Source organism: Aquarana catesbeiana, linkage group LG09 (genome assembly GCF_042186555.1).
Source record: "Aquarana catesbeiana isolate 2022-GZ linkage group LG09, ASM4218655v1, whole genome shotgun sequence".
Classification (NCBI taxonomy): domain Eukaryota; kingdom Metazoa; phylum Chordata; class Amphibia; order Anura; family Ranidae; genus Aquarana; species Aquarana catesbeiana.
In genome coordinates this window covers 213250783-213270913 of record NC_133332.1, presented here as the reverse complement: position 1 = coordinate 213270913, position 20131 = coordinate 213250783, and the positions used below count along the sequence as shown (strand labels likewise).

At 43.4% G+C, this 20131-nt stretch overlaps 1 protein-coding gene and 1 pseudogene across 2 annotated transcripts in view; both read right to left on the bottom strand.

The window, feature by feature from the left end:
• The window catches only part of FAM163B (family with sequence similarity 163 member B), a 136389-nt gene that overhangs the window by 14837 nt on the left and 101421 nt on the right, over nt 1-20131 (bottom strand). The gene's annotated exons all lie outside the window — the stretch shown is intronic.
• On the bottom strand, nt 18437-18501 carry LOC141109111 (U4 spliceosomal RNA; annotated as a pseudogene).

Here is a 20131-nt window from a genome sequence, read left to right as displayed (position 1 = left end):
CAGCTTTTCCAATTCCAGAAAAATCTCTCAACAGTGGAAGAAAACATTGCCAGGAAAGCCATGTTCTCTGCCCTAAACAAGCTCATTCCACCGGGAACAAACACATTATGTTCCATATTAAATGCTTTAACCTGGAGCAGGTCAGGCTCCTGTATGAGTGATGGGCAGAAGGAAAATGCACTTCACATGTAGCATCAGGCAGGTGACATCTGTCCATGGGGAAGGTTTGGGAGCGGTTTAGGGATATTATTATTATTATACAGGATTTATATAGCGCCAACAGTTTACGCAGCGCTTAGATATCTTTCATATAGCTACTATAAAAGGTATTCTGACCAGAAGTTCTGGCTTTACTTGGAGCATACTTGTCCTCTGAAAGGTACTGAAGCTAGAGGCAGCCAGGCATATAGCATATGTTAGACAAGGTCAGCAATGGCAGCCCCCATATTTCTCCCATGCTAGATTTAATTTATTTAATAAGAGATAGTTAAAGCGGAGCTCCATCCAAAAGGGGAAGCTTTGCTTGTTTGCACCCTCCTCTCTACACTGCCACATTTGGCACTTTTTGTGGGGAGTGGGTACCTGGTTTTGAGAGGTACCCGCTCCCACTTCTGGCTTAGATTGCAATGGTGAACTGAGCCAGAATTTCAGCCCCCACTTCTTCCCCTGCAGTCTTCTGGGACACATCACAGGTCCTTGAAGACTACAGGACCATTCACAAGATGCAGTGTGACTCACGCATGCGCAGTAGGAAGCATGCTGTGAAGCCTCAAGGCTCGGGTGAGGACATTGCGGGATCCCTGGAAAGGTAAGTGTCCTTATATCAAAAGTCAGTAGCTACAGTATGTGTAGCTGCTGGCTTTTCATTTTTTTCTAAAGGAGCCTGGAGCTCCTCTTTAACTACTGAGTAACATAGATATTCTGTTACTTTGTCCATGTAGGATCTCTTGATAGGGTCCCCAGTGCCCACCCACCCATTACTACTTCCCGTTCACACCCATGGAAGCACTTAGCCTAATCCCTGTGTTAGCTCTGTGTCAGTCTGTATCAGAGCTTACACAGGGTTTATGACCTTCTCCCCTTCCTCATGTGACAGTATCTGGATGATGATTGGCTGCTCAAGTCCAGGCAATGCATCCTGGGAAGCAGAGGAAAAGGTCACATGGTCCCCCATTTGAGGAAATGTATCTGCAAGAGAAGTATCTCTTCTGCAGATAAACACGGTTGCAGGGAACAGCACCAAGAGAACCAGTGGGTGCCCTAAATAGAGAACCTGTCATGCTGTAATGGGCAGAGTGACTTATTCCCTCTAAGGAATTTAATTGCAGGGAAATATCAGGGATGGGCCACTGGGTTCAAAATCATTCACATGGTATTTATCAAAGCATGTCAACATTAGGCTATCCTATAGTCTATCATAAGACAGCAAGACTTTTGGTGAATTCCCTAGTTACATGTTGCATGCTGAAAATGTACATGTTTGTGTGTTTTGGGAGCAAACAGGACATAAAAAGAATGGTAATTTCATGCAAAATGTCCAACTGTACTGAGGGGAGAACTAGGACAGACTGTAACCATTACAACATGTGGCTGTTGAGCAAGAACAATAACTCAGGTTACATTTCCAATATATTGACACACTGTGATAGGGGACACTCCTTGGCAGTTCACAGTGTACACAATACAATGATTCCAAACTCAATCTGACCTCTGACTCACAGATTACCCTAAAGGACTGCAGAATTTCTCTTGTATTTGTTAATGGACTACAATATAAGAGCAAGTGAGCCACCTTAGAGAATTTAGCTGCCTCAGGAAACCCCAGACAAGCTATGAGAGTCGTCCCATGAGGCAGAACGGCAAAAAAAAAGACCAGTTTATCGCGTATTTAGATATTTGAGTGCAGCTTTCCTTTTGAGATCAAAACATTTATTTGAACAGAACGAAGCACAGATTTTTTTACACACTGAAAAATTACCAGTTGTAGTAAATGTAACATGTCAGTGTGTGGCCATTAGTCTCACGATCAATCATCACAAGCAAGCTTCAGCTAATGAAAGATCCCCCCATTCTTACCTCTGTGTGCTCCCCCCTTACATCAGTGTGTTTCCCCTTCTCACATCAACATACCCCCTCCCTGCTTAGCGTGCTCCCCTCATTACATCAGTGTTTTACCCCTCCTTTCCTCAGTGTGCCCCCTTATGTACCACAGTGTGCCTCCCCTTTATATCAGTGTGCCCCCCCTCCTTGCATCACTGTGTTACCCCTTCTTGCCTCAGTGTGACCCCCCTCCTTACATCAGTGTGTTCCTCCTCCTTACCTCAGTGTTCCCCCTCTCCTTACCTAAGTGTGTCCCCCCTTCTTACATTAGTATTCCCTTCCTCCTTATATCAGTTGTTCCCCCTCCTTACATCGGTGTGTTCATCGGAAGAAGACATGAGATGACTGCCTCCACTGACAGCAGGTTCATCATTTCACCTTGAATGCAGCTTTTCTGTGTCATCAATCTAGTGCAGGGGTACCCAACCGCTGGCCCACGCCCTCTGATGTGGCCTGCCACCTCCTGCTCTAGGATAGCAGGTTGCCAAGCCCAAATTGCGGGTCCCGACCCGCCATCCCTGAGCATCAGTGTGAAGAACGGAGACAGTGTTCTGTAAAAATAGCCAATTCATCGAGATCTACAATCACGTCAATTCCGATATTGTAAACCTTCAGTAATTGGAGATTTCGATGAATTTCTGTTTTTACATAACACAGACACTCCGGTACACGAAGATGTAGCATTTTTGACAGAGCAGCGTGTAAGGAGAAAAAAGTTGTCGCCACCTCGGATGCGGCCATTTTGTTGGTTTGTCTTTTAGCGGACTAACAATGTCCGCTCATAGTATCGTGTATTGGAGTGTACACGGTTGCCAGTGTTGTGTAAAAACAAGTCATCAAAATTTCCAATTACTGATGGTTTACAGTAATCGGAAGTGACATGATCGGAGATCTCAATGAATTGGCTATTTTGACAGAACACTGGCGATAGAGGAAGCAGAGCCGGTGCTTCCTGTATAGCGCCGGCTCCTGCCACAGGCAGAGTGATAACAAATGTACTCCGCCTGTGACAGGAGCGATACAGGAAGCATCGGCTCTGCTATCTACTGCAGCTGCATGCTTCCCCCAGCGCCAGCTCCTGTCACACTGATGCTCGGGGATGGCAGGTTGGGAACCAGCCAACAATACCCAGCAAAAGTTCCCACCAGCAGTGCCAGCCAGCTGTACTCACCAGCAGGACCAGCCAGCTGTACCCAGCAGCAGTAGCCACCAGCAGTAGCCACCAGCAGTTCCATTTATACCAGCCAGCCGTACCAGCAACAGTACCAACCAGCAGTACCAGACAGCCGTACCAGCCAGCAGTACACACCAGAAGTACCAACCAGCAGTACCAGCCAGCAGGACCCACCACTAGTACCAGCCAGCAGTACCCACCAGCAATACCAGCCCTGGAGGACAGTGAGCAGCAGCCACCAGCCATACCCACCTGGGGGACAGCAACAGCCAGTGATACCTGCATGAATCCTGAGGATGAAGTGAAGATTGAGGTGCAGGTACCACAGTGCATCAGTGTGAAAGCAGCCTTAGGCCCCTTTCACACGATCGGTCTGATCCGGTCCGCCTGTCTGTTTTTCAGGTTGACCCAATCGGACCCTCCATTCACCTTTTTAGAGTAGCAGATGTAAACGGACTTGTGCCCCTTTACACCTGCCTATCTCCATTCCGATCCACTTAAAAAAACAGAAGGGGATACATCCCCTTCTGTCTGGGCGATTAGAACTGGAGGGCCCATAGAGTAGAGCGTGCTGTGTCCGTGTTTGCTCTTCACATGCGGTGTGGACCATTCATCTGCCTGCTCCCCTCATTGTGACCGGCTAAAGTGGCCCTCGCTCCTCAAAAGGTTGGGCACCCCTGATCTAGTGTATTGTATACAGATCCCTACTTTTTTTTTTTGCATACATTTATATACACTAGAATCTCCACTACTGCAATTATACTGCATTTATTGCTGTGACAATATTTTAGTTGGGCATAGATTAATGGGTTAAGTCAGAGGTAGGCAACCTTAAAGAGATGGAGATCTACCTGAACAACATGAGAGAAGTCAAAGATCACTGGGCACAGTGTTGCCCAGTGTCGCCTCCTCACACCCGATTTAAACCTCTAATTGCCATATTACCGTGTCACAATCACATGCATTGCATGGCAATTATGCACACAGATCGCTTTTCAGAGGAGCAGGAGTCCCTTCTGCAATTGTGAATGAGCCCTTATTTGCATTCCGCAGCAGCACCCTTAGGGCTCATTCACATGTAAAGTTGGGGGTGGTAAAACCCTGCGGTTGAGTTTATCACCCCCAATCCCTACCGCCCTCCCCTGCTGCGGCAGCAGCCAAAGGTGCAAACATGCCGCAGTAGGAATTACGCCCACTTTTGCTTTTGGTGGGTGCTACCACCTGCCAATCATGACCCACTTAAGTAAATAGGGACACTCTGCAATCGCCCCACAACTGCATGATTCTTCGGGGTCCAAGGGGTTGAAGCAGGTGGTGAAAAAACAACACAACGCTGCCTGGTTTAACCTCTTAAATTTGTGTACTGCACAAGGTTGCAGGGCACTTCCAGAGTGGCCTCATTCACTTGAATGCGTCATGCTTGGCAGGTGCTACACCCACCAACCATGACAGGCTGTATAACTCCTGCTGCGGCATGTGTACACAGGACTACAGAGGAGGCATTGGCTTATGTGGCTCTTGCTCCTTACTACAGCTCCAACTTTACAAGTAGTCCTTCTGCATTGCACTCTGTTTGATGCTCTGGAATTGTTTGTCAGCAAGCCCAGATCGTGATCTACCAGTCACCTGTCGGCGATCTACTGGTAAATCACGATTTACAGGTTGCTGACCCCTGGGTTAGGTTATGGGGACACATTAAAGGGAACATTGGTGTAACGAAACATCCCACACGCTTGAGTGCTTTCGTCATATACCGCTCCCTCCAGACTGAATATAGATATCAGATATTCCAAACTGCTGACAACCAAAAACTAGGCAGTACTCGTTTTGGCTGCCGAACATGAACTCTTTATTTGAACACAAGCACACACAGATATTTAAACTTCCTATTAGTAGACTGTCCAATCAGCAAGGAGAGCTGTTGGAGGAATTCCCCCCTCCCTCCTCACAGCAAATACACATGCACATCCCATAATACTTTAAGGCAGACAGACACAATAGAACAATGGAATACAGCCCCACCCCTAATGACCCAACGGAGAGCACACCCTAGTATGAGACTATATATATATATATATAGAAGTGATGTGGGTTGCTCATTCTGCCAGGTTCGACATTTTGTCAGAACACCCTGTTCGCACCTGCAAAGTTTCTGTGCATTTTTGGTGCTGTGCTTTAAAAAAATCCTGCTTGCTTAAAAATGCATGTCATATAGAGTCCATTACTAACACACCTAAAAACACATGTAATATGCAAATAAAATGTGACACACCTAAAACACACCGCACAAATGTTAAATGAGCCTTAGTGACTATAAATTGTTTAATTATGATAAATTACTTTTATCGGGTGTGATAACTACAGACCATGCAATAGAAGCTGTTTGTGCAAAAAAGGTGTACAATGAGAGGTCTAACTTAACATCTCCTCCGCCAAAAGCACATACTATTGAAAATCCAGAAATTACCCCCATGGACACTGGCTTTACATTCATATTTGTCCCCTTGTTCATACATTTCAGAAAAAATGTATACTAAGATAATGAAATGGCAGGACACAATTGCTTTAATTATATTAGCAAAGTAGATGGATATTTATGGAAAGGGAAGGTGTAAACAATTCCCCAAAGCATTTGCATTTCAAAACCCTTGACCTCCAAGAGTAAAAGGTCAAAGGTGAAAATTTACAATAATGGATAAGAGGGCAGTTGGATATCTTGATAAATAACCCTACCCATAATAGCCAACGTCATTACATCTGGGAACCACCAGGGAAAAGTCACTTCTCAAAGCACCATGAGATTATACAGCATATAGCAAATCTCATTGATGAGACTGCAGATTGCTCAATAGAGACCAGTGACATCACAAGAATGCACCCTATCTAATCATTGGAGACCAGTGATATGACTGACCCCTCACATTTATGACAATGTAGTCTGTTCCTTTATTAGAGACTAGTGATATCACTGATATTAAATATTCATGACAGTGAACCAAATCCAATCACTAGAGATCAGTGACATTACCAAGGTGCTTCATATTCATGATAGCGCAGCCTACTCTACACTAGGGACCAAATCACTTCATATTCATGGGAACTCTGCCTAATCATTTACTAGAGACCAATGACCTCACGGACAGACCAAGACATATTTATGAGAACACAGCCTAGCCATTCACTAGAAACCAGTAATGTCAACATGACAATTGTCAACAAAAGGACGTTGAAGATGCTGCAGTGCAGATATGTGTGGAAGAGCATTGCGTTCACCAAATACATTTACTAAGTATAGTAAATAGCTATATAAACAACTCATCTAATTATGAATTTGGAGCTTTTACATACATTTTTCTCTAATGTTCCACAATTCCTGAAAATGATGCAAAACAAAGTCTTATTTTAGCAAACAAAAAGCTTAAAAACAAGACGTAATTTCTTTTGGCAGAGGATGTGTCGTGCTATAAACCTGTTAGTTCCACCAGCACTAAATCTCCTGGCATTCACAACAGGTTCTCCGGTTAAAATGATTAATTAATGTAATGAGACAAGCGAAGATTGCACATTGGTGGCTTATGTGGGAGCACTGAGTTGTAAAGGCGGTTCTGTTCTTCATAAACTGCGCAGGTCTTGAAGGACCAGCCAGATGACTATTTATTACAACCTGCATTCAAGTCATGTACACTTTGATTTTCAACAATATGGCGGCTCCCAGCTCTGGAAATCAGGTGAGCATATGGGCACCTAACCTATCAAAATGTTACAAGAAGCGCACACTTTGAATGGGTGTGTTGGGAAAGGGGAGGGGTCTGCAAACTAGCCTGACTAGAGGAATAGTCAATGTTTGTGATCCCGGTTGCCATATGATTACACAGTCAAGTTGATCTATCTCCTCAGGTCTTGATTGTATAGCATTGAATTGGCTAATAACAGCAGTTTAGCAGGGGGGGGTGTTAAAGAGGGGTACCTTTAGATGGTTTTGTAAAAGGGGTCCATTTCATAGTAGGAGGGCTTCCTTCTTTTGGTGGAAATGCAATATTGATATTCCAAGCTTGGGTCTGAGATGCAGACGAGGTGTTTTTATGGGGCACGTCTGGTATGGCCAATTTACCTCATGTCACACAGTCAGTATCTTTACCTAGTATCTGATGAGGTCAGAATGCTTGACAAATTACTACTCATAACTACAGTGGAGAAAATAATTATTTGATCCCCTGAAGATTTTGTTTGCCCACTTACAAAGAAATAGATCTGTAAAGAAAAGTGGACCAAAATCCATTCCGAGATGTGTGCAACCAACTACAAGAAACGTCTTACTTCTATGCTTGCCAACAAGGATTTCTCCACCCAGTACTAAGTCATGCTTTGCTTGGGATTCAAATGTTACTCACTCAACTGCAACTCAATTTATAACATTTGTATCATGTGTTTTCTCTGGATTTTTGATTGATGTTCTGTCTCTATCATTTAAAATACACATATGATAACAATTATAGAGCCTTCATATCTTTGTAAGTGGGCAAACTTACAAAATCTGCAGGGGATCAAATACTTTTTTTCCCCACTGTATTAACATCCCTGGGGATATGATTATTTCAGATTTTTGATGCTGAAAGCGGTACAATTATATTGCATGGAAATTTGGCGTTTTATATTGTAGGACTGTAATTCTAATGCCCTGTACACACGGTCAGACATTGATCGGACATTCCGACAACAAAATGCTAGGATTTTTTCCAATGGATGTTGGCTCAAACTTGTCTTGCATACACACAGTCACACAAAGTTGTCGGAAAATCTGATAGTTCTGAACGCGGTGATGTAAAACACGTACGTCGGGACTATAAACGGAGCAGTAGCCAACAGCTTTCATCTCTTTATTTATTCTGAGCATGCGTGGCACTTTGTGCGTCGGATTTGTGTACACATGATCGGAAATTCCGACAACGGATTTTGTTGTCGGAAAATTTTATAACCTGCTCTCAAACTTAGTGTGTCGGAAAATCCGCTGGAAAATGTGTGATGGCTACACACGGTCGGAATTTCCGACAACAAGGTCCTATCACACATTTTCCGTTGGAAAATCCGACCGCGTGTATGGGGCATTAGAAATAACACACTTAAATCTGTCCAAACAAGATTCTAGTAGACATCCCGGGTATGATAAAATTTGAAAAACGAAATCATAAATTATAATATAATAAATAACTATAAATAATTATAACAAATAATAATATAATAATAATAAAAATTATCCAATAATGTAATCAAATCAAAACCACTAAAATTTGCTCAGTTGCAGAATTGTCGCTGTCATTACTTTTCAGTGTTTGATGATGGATCTCCCCACAAATCGCTATCGCTTAATTCTGCGAGTGATCCTAATTTATTATCGCTGTTTTCTAGCTGGTCTAAAACCCCTTTTGATGTAAAGGGACAGTTTTGGTTGCTATGGACAATCTCCAGTTTCCAGGCAGAAAGAACAGTTTTTATAATATAAAACTGCATGCAGGTCAATGGAGAAACCACTAGGGACAAAAGGGATGTGAAATAATTTCATACAGTAATGTAATCTGTAAGATTACAGTATACTGTATGTATTGTGTGTGTTTCACTTTTTGAATTTGGCGCTGTGCTCCGTCCCCATGCGTCGCAACGCTCGCAGGGAATGGAGCTCGGCTCCGTAATGAATCGAGCAGAGGACAAGCCACTCACACTGCGGGGAGTCATTGCAGGATCCAGGGGACAAGGTAAGTAAGCTCTTCCTGGATCCTGCGATGCGATTCCGAGTCTGGCTTGGGTTTATCGCTTTTGGTTCTGAAATTCCACCCCGAGCCAGACTCGGGAATACCGCCAGGGAGGTTAAAAGAGAAGTAGAGTTTTTTCCATATTCATACTTACCTAGGTGGATGCAGAACTGGTCCGATGCTGCATTTGTCCCCCAGCGCCTCTGCACTGAGAACCGAGCGATCGAACACTACTGATCGCTCGGTTTTCACAGCTCAGTGAGCAGAGAGCTGTAAGCTGTCAGTCACAGCTCTCTGCTCTGCCTTCTCCTGGCTCACTGGAGCGCTTAGCTGTGGAGGGGTGGGGAGCAGCCGGATCAGGCTATCAGCGCCTCACTGAAAGGCTGAGCCGGGTGTCAGTCCAGGCACCTGGCGGATACAGACTTTGACGCGATGATGCGGTGCCTGCACTGACTTCTGTGATGTCAGCAGAGAGGGGACTTCAGCTCCCTGTCTGCTGAAAACGTGTCACAGGAGTGGCTATACTTCTCCTTTAAATATAAACAGAAAATAATGCAGTTACACACTGATTAAAATACCTAAATGTATTTTTAAAAATAGTACAGCAACCTGTCTTTTGTACTACTCTTCTGTAATTTCCTGAACACCAGCTTTATGCTTACTAAATGTAAAGAACTGGGGATTTAACAAACATGGCTCGTTGATTAAAAGAGAGATCACTTTGATAACTTCAGCACTGAACTGCTACTCTGTCACTATCCAATAACAAACCAACCTCTACTGTATTTCTTTGCCTGCATGGTTAGAAAACAAAATGGTCAGAGGCTGGTTATGCTGTGTACTGGGACAGTCTGGATTTAAAAAAAAAATAACACATTACAAAGCAGTATTCCCATTTTTCATTCAGCCAATACTTCTAAAGCAGTGGTGGTCAACTTTTTTGACAGGGGGGGCCTCAAGTGTGGCAATTCAATGGTCAGAAACTGCAGACTGGAGACATGCTCTGGCAGACAGTCATAGAATTGAGACACATTACATGAGACTGCTAGAGATCACTGCTATTACACCCCTTTAAATATCAATGCTTCCACATGTATACTCCCCTACAGTCCCTTAAAGATTTATAAACCAAAAGACAAGTGATGGACAGCAAAGAAAGAAGTAATGTAATGTGAAAGAAATACACAAAGGCATTAAGTTAATTGAACCCAGTCTAAAGAATATTTTTTCTTTACTGGCATAGCTACGGGAGTGCTCAAGCATGGCACAAAAAGTGCCAAAGAGCCACAAGTGGCCCATTGGCCACAGGTTGGGCACCAGGGTTCTAAAGCCTATGTTATACATTTTTTTAGACATAGCACAGAGAAGGTGACAAAACCACCCGCTGGGACTAACAACACTGACCTAATATTGATGACAGCCATCAGAGGGACACAAAGTGACATTAGAAGCTGCAGTGCACCCCAATATAGTGCAGAATGGGAAAACGCACCAGCTGTTGGAACGCTGCATGACACCCCCTAACACCACATCCTGATCTACACAGTAATGATACAGATAGAGGCATTTGCAGAAGATGACCAGTAATTTATTCACTAGCAGTCTGAACTGATCAACACAGCACACTTATGCCCTGTACACATGATCAGACTTTCCAACGGAATATGTGCGATCAGGGCTTGTTGTCAGAAATTTCGACCTTGTGTGGGCTCCATCGGACTTTTTCCATCGGAATTTCCGACACACAAAGTTTGAGAGCAGGCTATAAAATTTTCTGACAACAAAATCCGATCCTTTAAATTCTGATTGTGTGTAGACAAATCCGACGCACAAAGTGCCACACATGCTCAGAATAAATTAAGAGATGAAAGCTATTGGCTACCGCCCGTTTATAGTCCCGATGTATGTGTTTTACGTCACCGGATTCAGAACGATCAGATTTTCTGACAACTTTGTGCAACCCCGTGTATGCAAGACAGGTTTGAGCCAACATCGGTCGGAAAAAAAAAACGATGGATTTTGTTGTCGGAATGTCAGATCAATGTCCGATCGTGTGTACAGGGCATTATTGTTAACAATACAGCCAACATCGATATTGTCCTGAAATATTTTCCAGAGGCTCAGGAAAAGTCATCAAATAGTACAAATCTTAACCTTTGGCCACGATATTCATTTTACCCAATTAACTGGTACAGTTAATTTTACACTAGTTTCTACATTTTTTTCCTAGTTTTACAGGTGTGCCCATTCTATGTGAGAAAGCTAGATTGCAACCTTCTGCCAAAACAAATCAACAAAACAGGTGACAGTGAATGTGAAGTATCATCTCTACCTCTACTTAGTGGACTCATTGATGATGTGAGGGATCCTGGGAAATTCTCTGACTGCCACTGTTGGAGCTAGGAAGGAACTTTCACCCTCTTTGAAGATATAAATGATCTGCTGTCTTGCAGATTTTTTTTTTCTGTGACTTCTTCTGGACTCCATGGAATCCAGAAAACTTTAAAAGAATCTCTGAGAATTACATCGGCCTGCTTTTCCAGCAGAAGCGAAATAACGATCCCAACACAAACCACAAGAAATCAGAACAGTACCAAGAAACAGTTCACTGTCTCCCCCTAGTGTCTTGCATTGAGAAAACAAAGATTTAAGCAACTCTGAACAAGTATGCAGTCATAATTCCTGACCTCCATTTGCAAGGCTGTATCACAGAAAGTACTGAAGCCAGAGGATGATCAAATCAGGTTTTCTTTAAAAAAGAAAAAAATTAGACAATTAGAAAACGTTCATGATATCATAATGACAAGTTGCGTGTACTTTGTGAACATCGATTCCCTTAACTGAATTCTGCTTTTTAATAGGAAGTTCAGTTCTTATGGTTTTTTTTTTTTTCTCTTTGTATGACCTTGTTTCTACTGTTGAAAAAATATAACCATTCAACCTGAGTACATTTGCTGTGTGTGTGTGTGGAGAGAGATGGTATTCATACACACATGAGAAGAGACTGTATGAATTAGAACTTAGTTTTATTCAAACATACACACTTGGCTATTGAAGTATAAATCATATTCTGAATAGCAGCCACATCTGTGAAGCATATCGAGTCGGTTCATGGTAGTAATTCACCATGTTACAGCGAGAAGCCCCGCTTGTGAGATGATCCTCCCTGATCCCATCCAAAGCCACCAAACTCCTTACAAATATATTTATTTTTGCAGCTGTGTAAATCGGTGGCAGATGTTGCTTGTACTCTTACAATTGGGATTTAGCCTTACTTAGTGCCCGTTTTTATACAGTGACAGAGGGTTTGGGGGTACTGAGCTTGTTATATTTTTTTTGTCAGCGAGGTGTTGAGGCAAGGTTTATAAGAGAGCCAGGGAGGTCTTTCAAAGTTACTGTGACTTTACCCTGCATGGTCAAGGTGACAGTGCCCCTCTTTAACATATGAAAGTGGACCCAACCTCTTTTGTGATGCTGTGTGCCACGACATACAGAGTGTGCATAAATGGTACACTGCACAGCAGGTGCATTGTTCACTCCTGTGCATTGGGATACCATTCTAAAATGACACCACAAAACACCACGGATCATGTGTTAACTTTATATTGCATGTTACTGTGACACAGAAAGAAAGAACTGCAAATGAAATCTACTACAAGAGGCATGTGTACTGTTAGTTGAATCTTGTGTGGCCTTTGTGTATTTCCTCCACAATCCAGCATTAACCCTTTTCCGCTGACCGCACACATATATGCGGCCTCACAGAAGTGGGTCTTTATCTGTGGGACCGCATATATATAATTATTATTATTATACAGGATTTATATAGCACCAACAGTTTGCGCAGCGCTTTACAACATTCGGGGAAGACAGTACAATTACAATACAATTCATAACAGGAGTGTTTAGAGGGCCCTGCTTCTTAGAGCTTACAATCTAGAATATATATGAATGTCTCTCTTTGTGCTGGGTGTGTGCCGCAAAAGGCGCTCCCAGCACAGAGTCCCAGGTCTAGTACTAACAATCGGGGGCCTTGGACGCCCGATTCTGGGTCACCTGATCGCTGTGATAGCCTCAGATTGGTTATCACAGTGATCAGTTACTGTTAGCTCGCCCCTGTGTTTAATTCCTTTTCTGAATGAAGAGAAAGATACATTCTTCTTCTGTAAAAAAATCTTCTTGCAGGAGAGGAAGATATAAACAAACAAAAGTGTGTAAAAAAAATAAAATAAAATAGAATAAAGAATAAAAAAAATATAAATAAAAGCAAAAAATAACTAGATTTGTCAGAATTAGTGTTAGGGTCAAGGTAAGGGTCAAAAGTCAAGGTCTGGGTCAAAGGTCACAGTCATCATATTTTGGGTAGGATTAAAAATACATTTTTTTAAAATTAGTGTGAATGTCAGTGTGTTTTAGGCAGGATAAAAAAAGCAAAATGCCCACTTTTATTTCTGAGCCCTACTACGGGTACAGACAACAATTAAAAGGGTTGTAAAACCTCATGGTTTTTCACCTTAATACATTCTAATGTGAAAAACCTTCTGTGGTGCTGCAGCCCCCACGCCCCCCCCGTTTTACTTACCTGACCCCGATCTTTCTCTGGCCGGGAACGAGCACATCAGCTCTACCTGATGTCTTGTGTCCCGATTAGATAGATTGATAGCAGTGCAGCCATTGGCTCCCACTTCTGTCAATCAAATCCAATGATGCGGAGCTGGGGGGGCGGGGCCGAGTCCTGCATTCTGTGTGAATGGACACAGATGCTGGACTCGGGAGTGCGCCCGCACGAGTGTACACCAAGGAGAGCGCTTCTCCTACGTGGACACTCGATGCGAGGAGGAGCCACCAGCACCGCTGAGGAACCCCAGAAGAGAATGATCGGGCCACTCTGTGCAAAATTAACTGCACAGTGGAGGTAAGTATGACATGTTTGTTTTTTTTAAAATGAGGGTTTACAATTTTTTTTTGTTTTATTATTATTTATTTTATTTATTTATTTAAATTTTTTACACTGTCTCTTTAGAAAAAAAAATCTGATAACTTGTAAACATCCCTTGTGACAGTAATAGGCAGTGAAAGGGACTCTTTATGGAGGGATCCCTCCTTTGCACTTAAAAACAATCAAAATGCCAAGTTTGGCTGTTTTGAATGCTGTCATTTTTTTAAATTTGGCACCTTTAAATCTTCCGTAAACCAGAGATGATGTCATGACGTCACTTACGGGTTACTAGATCTGAAACCTGATCGAAGCCGCCTCCGGCCAGCTGGCGGATGTGCCAACTGGTCACTCGGGCCTCTCAGTGAGACGGGAGACCCCGGGCGAGCCGCAGAAGGTGGAGGAATGCCCCCCTCCCGCTGCTTATGATAACGATCGATCAGCTGCTTAGCTTACTATAGGTTGATCGAAATTCGGCTGGTTCAGCAGGGACCGGACAAGTTTTAATGCATCTATAGCCACTCCTGTTCGAGAGCTGTGGTGTCAGGCAGCTATCTTCGAATACCCAACACAGGGAACCTTACAGCGGTATTAAACCCAAACTTTTATTACATCGCAGCTTATCAATTCTTAGATATGATGGCTGCATTTGATTTCTCATTTTAGGCTTTCTTGCCCTTATTTTAATCAGGTGATCCAGTCTGTAAGTCTGTTTATTTTCAAAAGAACAGGAACTCTTGCAGACTGTATCTGTTACAGGGATGAGACAAACCATTTTACACTCACAGGGGTGCTTACAATGATCAGCTTTTATTTGTGTAAAACCTTTATCTCAAAAGGAAAAAAAAAACGGTATGCTGTAAAAGCTTATAAAGCGTGAGCTGGAGTTTGGCTTCAATTTGTTAGTGTATCTAAATCTGATAGTACATCTATCCCCCTCCCCAAGACTAACAATGCTCCTGTCCAATGGTGTCCCGTGTGGTCCCTTATCCAGTGTGGGGGCACTCTAATACAGGAGGTGTGTTACTGGAGGTGTGTTATTGGCCAAATTACTAGGTGAAAACAGAGGGGAAAAAAGCCTAAGGCCCCTTTCACACGTGCGGACACAGCATGTCCGTATTTCATCCATCCGTTTTCTGAGCAAGCGGATGTTCACGGGGCGGATCATCATGGATCTGTCCCATGTGAAAGGGGCCTAAGAAAAGAAAATGAATGTAGCCACCTCCATCTAATGGTTGGCAAGCTGCAATATATTACATTTTTGGTTTCGGGTTTATTACCACTTTAAAGAGGATAAGCTACAGCAGCAGAAGACCTTACCCACGATCCTATCTTATCAGCTAAAAAAGAGCAAAATGAGGCTACAGTATGCATGGGGACATCAAATTAAGACAACTAAAGACTGGAAGAAATTTGGTCTGAATCCGGATTTCTGCCACAACATTCACATTGTAGGTTTAGATACTGGTGAACACTGTGTGACTCCTTTGGGATGAGGTATAGTATACATGCATGATAGGATGAATATGTGACAGTAAGAACCTCCTCAGCACTTTGTTGAATCCAAAAATATATTACATATACATATGATTCGATTATTAAAAAACCTGACATAGCTTGGAATATGGGTCCACCTACCACCTAGCAGAGGGGATAAAGAAAGATGGTGAATAAGCTGGAACAGCTCGCCGAGAATCCTGCTGAATTCTTAATTCTTCCCCCCAGACTAGAAATAGTTTAAAAGCTTTATTACAAGCGGAGAGAGTCCTGAGAGTAAACTTCACACTCGTCTCTCCAGCTCCCATCCAGAATTTGCTCTGCTTCTCCGGCGCTCAATGCTCCCTCTTGTCATATTTTCCACGCCTCAACGAGCGCATCCTTTTTACATTCCCCTCAACGGTACCGTAACTCACCTCTAAGAGCCTGTATATCACCTCTGCCAGGAGGAAATTAACGCTTTGCTGGGTCAGAAATGAACATCAATATTACCGATTGTGGGGGCTTATTGGATACATAGGAGGTAAAACCAAATTTTATTGATAATTCAGGGGACCCCTTTAAAGAACACATCTTATCTAGAGAAGATAACAAAAAAGGTCAGCCCATGCCCTGTTGGCATTTTATTTGTTAAAGCAAGTCTGTCACATAGGAGGATGACAGTCAGGAGCGGCAGGCACTCCTTTGTACCTGAACACAAAAGATAATTATTCAAAATGGCCGCACACAGAGTGTAGAGTACATAGTAAGGAATAAAAACAGTCCTCTGGAAACTGAACACTGGGAGTGCTGCTGCTGATAGGCTGCATAGGGGAGCGCTGCAATCTGTGTGGAACAAGACAAAAGAAAAAAAAAAAAGAGAGCGCAAATCTCAGTGCAGTACCATGAGAAAGATTTAATAATGAAAACCAATAAAATATTACACTCACAAACAATGAGAGAGGGGGTGCGGTGGGAAGCAGGATACTGGAGCTGATGTGAAGTGCGTGCAAGGGACGTCTGACTCCCGCCTTGGCCACAGGCTGGGGAGAAGCAATGGCTGCTGCAGGAAAAGATGACAGGAGCCATTGGGGTCCAGGTACCGTTCAGAAGACCACCTGTGGTACACTGCAATACCCCCAATGGTAACAGCAACACGTTCCAAAGGAATTCAGCTTCTTTATCAACCTGACACCAGTAAAGCATGCCCACGCCCTGTCCTCACAGGAGTTTGACTGACAGCAGCGTGAGCCTATGACTCCCTCTTCTTTCAGTGTCTTTTGTGAGACCGGAAAGTGAAGGGAGCAGTGCTGCAGCCATGACGGAGCTAGATTGGTGAGAGGAGCCAGGTAAGTGTTTAGGGATGGGGGTGGATAGGTGGGTGGGTATGTTTTTACCTTAATGCAGAAAATGCATTGGGGTGAAAACACAAAAAAATCAGCATAGGGGCATTACTTACTATCAGTTTGATGTTTCCCTTGTGCTGCTGGCTCTTGGTTTAGTTTAAATTTTCTTCCTCTGATCCCCCCAAAAGATTTCAGTGGCGGGGGGGGTAGCAGAGCTGACAGAGCTGTGACAGGTACTCTTTAAGAGCGCTGACTATGCCGCCCTGCCTGCCCATTCCTTTATTCATAGAAGCTGTGCTATAACTTCTATGCATGAAAAACTATGAATGGAGGACGGGAGGATGAATGAAAGGTCTAAATCCTCCATTCATGGATTGTTTTTCATTTATAGAAACTATAGTACAGTTTCTATAAATGGAGGAAGGGGGTGGAAAGGGCAGGCATAATGGGCACTCTTGTTGAATCTTGTCACAGCTTCTTCAGCTCTATTAACCCCTCTATCGAAAAGCCAGTGGCGTGCAAAACACACCTCAAAAACTTCCACCCGGTGCCAAAAAAAAGTGCCCACACATAGAGAGTGAAACACAAAAACGTGCAACGGGTGTACAGAGTCCTCCACTAGGGAAGGACCTTACCCTGATCCCCCGGGGCGTTAGGCTCCAGACAGGGACTGAGGTACTCAGACAAAGGGTCCATCCGGCCGAAACCAGGCGGACCCCCACAACTGGAAGGACTGCCGAAGCAGACCAACCCAAGTACAGTGGGGCTCTCCCGAAGAGAGACCCCTCAAAGGAGAGGGCAAACCAAGCCAAAAGGCCTATGTCCACCCCCTCCCAAGACTTTCAGAGTAGGCCCGAGGACCCACACCCTACTCGCCACACAGTGACAAAACGTGTATACAAAGACAACCAAAAAAAAGACAAAAAGGTGACAAACAGGGGTAAAAGAAAGAGTGGGGAAGATAGTGAGATGGGAGAGTGAAAGTGGCCATTGTGCTATACAATGGCCGGCCCTCCGGCCAGGCATAAAAATTTCCCCTGGTCCTGGCCAAAAGGCCCGGCCCAAGAGGCAGGTGCGAAAAACGTGTGTTGTGGTGAAGTGACCATGGTGCCATAAAATCAAGTGCTTTCACACCGTGACTATACGGCACCCCTGAACTGCCACTTCAGGGGCACATTCACCACTGGCTTTTCGAAAAAGCCCTGACCACCCAGCCCAGACCACAGCAGACCCCACCACAGACAGGAAGGATATGGAGATCAGGAAGCCGGAAAGAGCCCTTTACCATCAGGCTCTGCCGTCGCTCCCATCACTCCTCCTAATTACATTCGGGAAGTACTTGCCACTCCCTCCCCCCCTTGCAAGGCAGGAGTAAGCGTTCTCTCCCAAATAACTGTCTGGAGCTAGATCCGCCCCAATCCAGGCCAGAAGGCCAGGGTCCCGACCCTCTGGTTCAGACCCCGTGGTTCTCCATCCCCATCAGAAGGCTTCCCTTTCGGCTACAAACCGCTCCAGGTCACCTTCACTCCAGCAGGTTTTGCATAGCAACCGCAATCCCATCTCTATTTCGCCATAGATCAGGGACGGAAGCAAGCGCCACCTCCTGGAAACTGATAAGAATAGATACTACACTTGATCTTCGCCAAAAGGCCGAGAAGCAATTAGCAATAATCACGCCTCAGTTGAACCTCATTGGCTATGATACTGCCACTGCGCAAAGCTCTATTAACCCCTGCCACACCAGAAGATTGCCGCAGCGGGGTTTGGAAGGGATCAGAGGAGAAAGATTTCAACTAAATCAGGAGAACAGGGGATACATTGCGCTCATAGTAAATTCTGTCTCTTATGCTGTGTTTTTTTTTTTTTTTTTTTAGGTTTTCATTTTTCAGTGTTATATGCAATACAGCAGGTTAAAGTGACACTAAACAATATCTTTATTCTCCATAAGTAATCCATACACCATACCTCCCAACTTTTTGAGATGGGAATAAGGGACACCTATCAGCAAAAGTATGCAGGCATAGGACACACCTCTTGCCACGCCCCCTTAAAGGAGAATCGTACAAAATAAATAAATAAATAAAATTGGTTAAACCCACAAGTGCTTTTTTACCACTATTATTTCTTTATACTGGCTTTTGAAATTTACAAATACACCAATTTAGAAATCAGATGAAAGGTTTAGGGCTGAAAAACACTTTTTGATAGATTAAAGTGCATTTTATATACAACTCTATAGATCAGACCAAAATGAGGGTCAAATGAGGAGGAATGAGGGGCATTGCTCCAAAATCAGGGACAGTCCTTCGATATCAGGGACAGTTGGGAGCTATCATGCATACACATTCACAAGTGAATACCCCTTTAGTCTGTGTTTCATGAAATTATTTCTGGCTGTGTTTTTCTGCCGCCTTGCAATGTCCATGGGCTCCTGAACCTCTCCTGGAGACAATGGGGAATGAATGTATCCACCCTCTAACAGGAGATCAGATCACAACAGAAAAAAAGAGAGAGGGAGCAATAGAAGGTGTTTTTATTTTATTTTTTAAGAACACATAACTATATTTGAATAGAATTGTATTTTTGTTAAACCATTGTTTAGTGTCACTTTAAGTGTTAAAGGGTTAAATTGTTCAAGGGTAGCTCCAACAAAATGTATGTTTGTTTTGGTTAGGATGGGATAAGATCAGAACTTCTGCTAGGTTTTAAAGGCTGTTAGAGGCCCTGTCCCAGTGACATTGTTGTCAACAGCACAGGAATGAGATAGGGACATAGACAGCAATAAAAACACTTTTTTGTAAAGTGTTCAAGGCTAAAATCTCTGTCAGCTGTTTGTTGCTCTCTGTTCACTATCTTCACTGGAGAATTTTTTTTAAATTATTGTCACCAAAACTAAACAAAAAAAAAAAGGCTGGAGGTACATGAGTTTGGATTTGAAAAACATTGGGGTCAAGTGTTTCAGGGCTAGATTAACGTATATAGTAAATTTGCAGGGGAAAACTTAAAGGTCCAATTTAGGTCCTTTTTTTAAAGATTGAGCTTCAGGTAAGGTAAAATTCACCTGTTGCAGTCAGCTTATAAACCGAAGTAGGGTTAGGGGTCCAGACATTTGTAGGGACACATTTTTACTTTGCTTTGAAATCTAAAGCTGTGTAACAGAAGCCAATGTGCCAAGCTACTTTATCTAGTGAGTTCACTGCTTGCAAGTAACTCGTTTTTCACAGACTCCCCTGTTAAGCCCCCCCCCAGAAAATACTAAGGCGGCCCATTGGAAAAGTGCTTTCCAGCTACACATCTGACCCACTTTCCTCGAGCTCTGCATGCTGCTCCATATGGTAGCCTTTCAGCACAT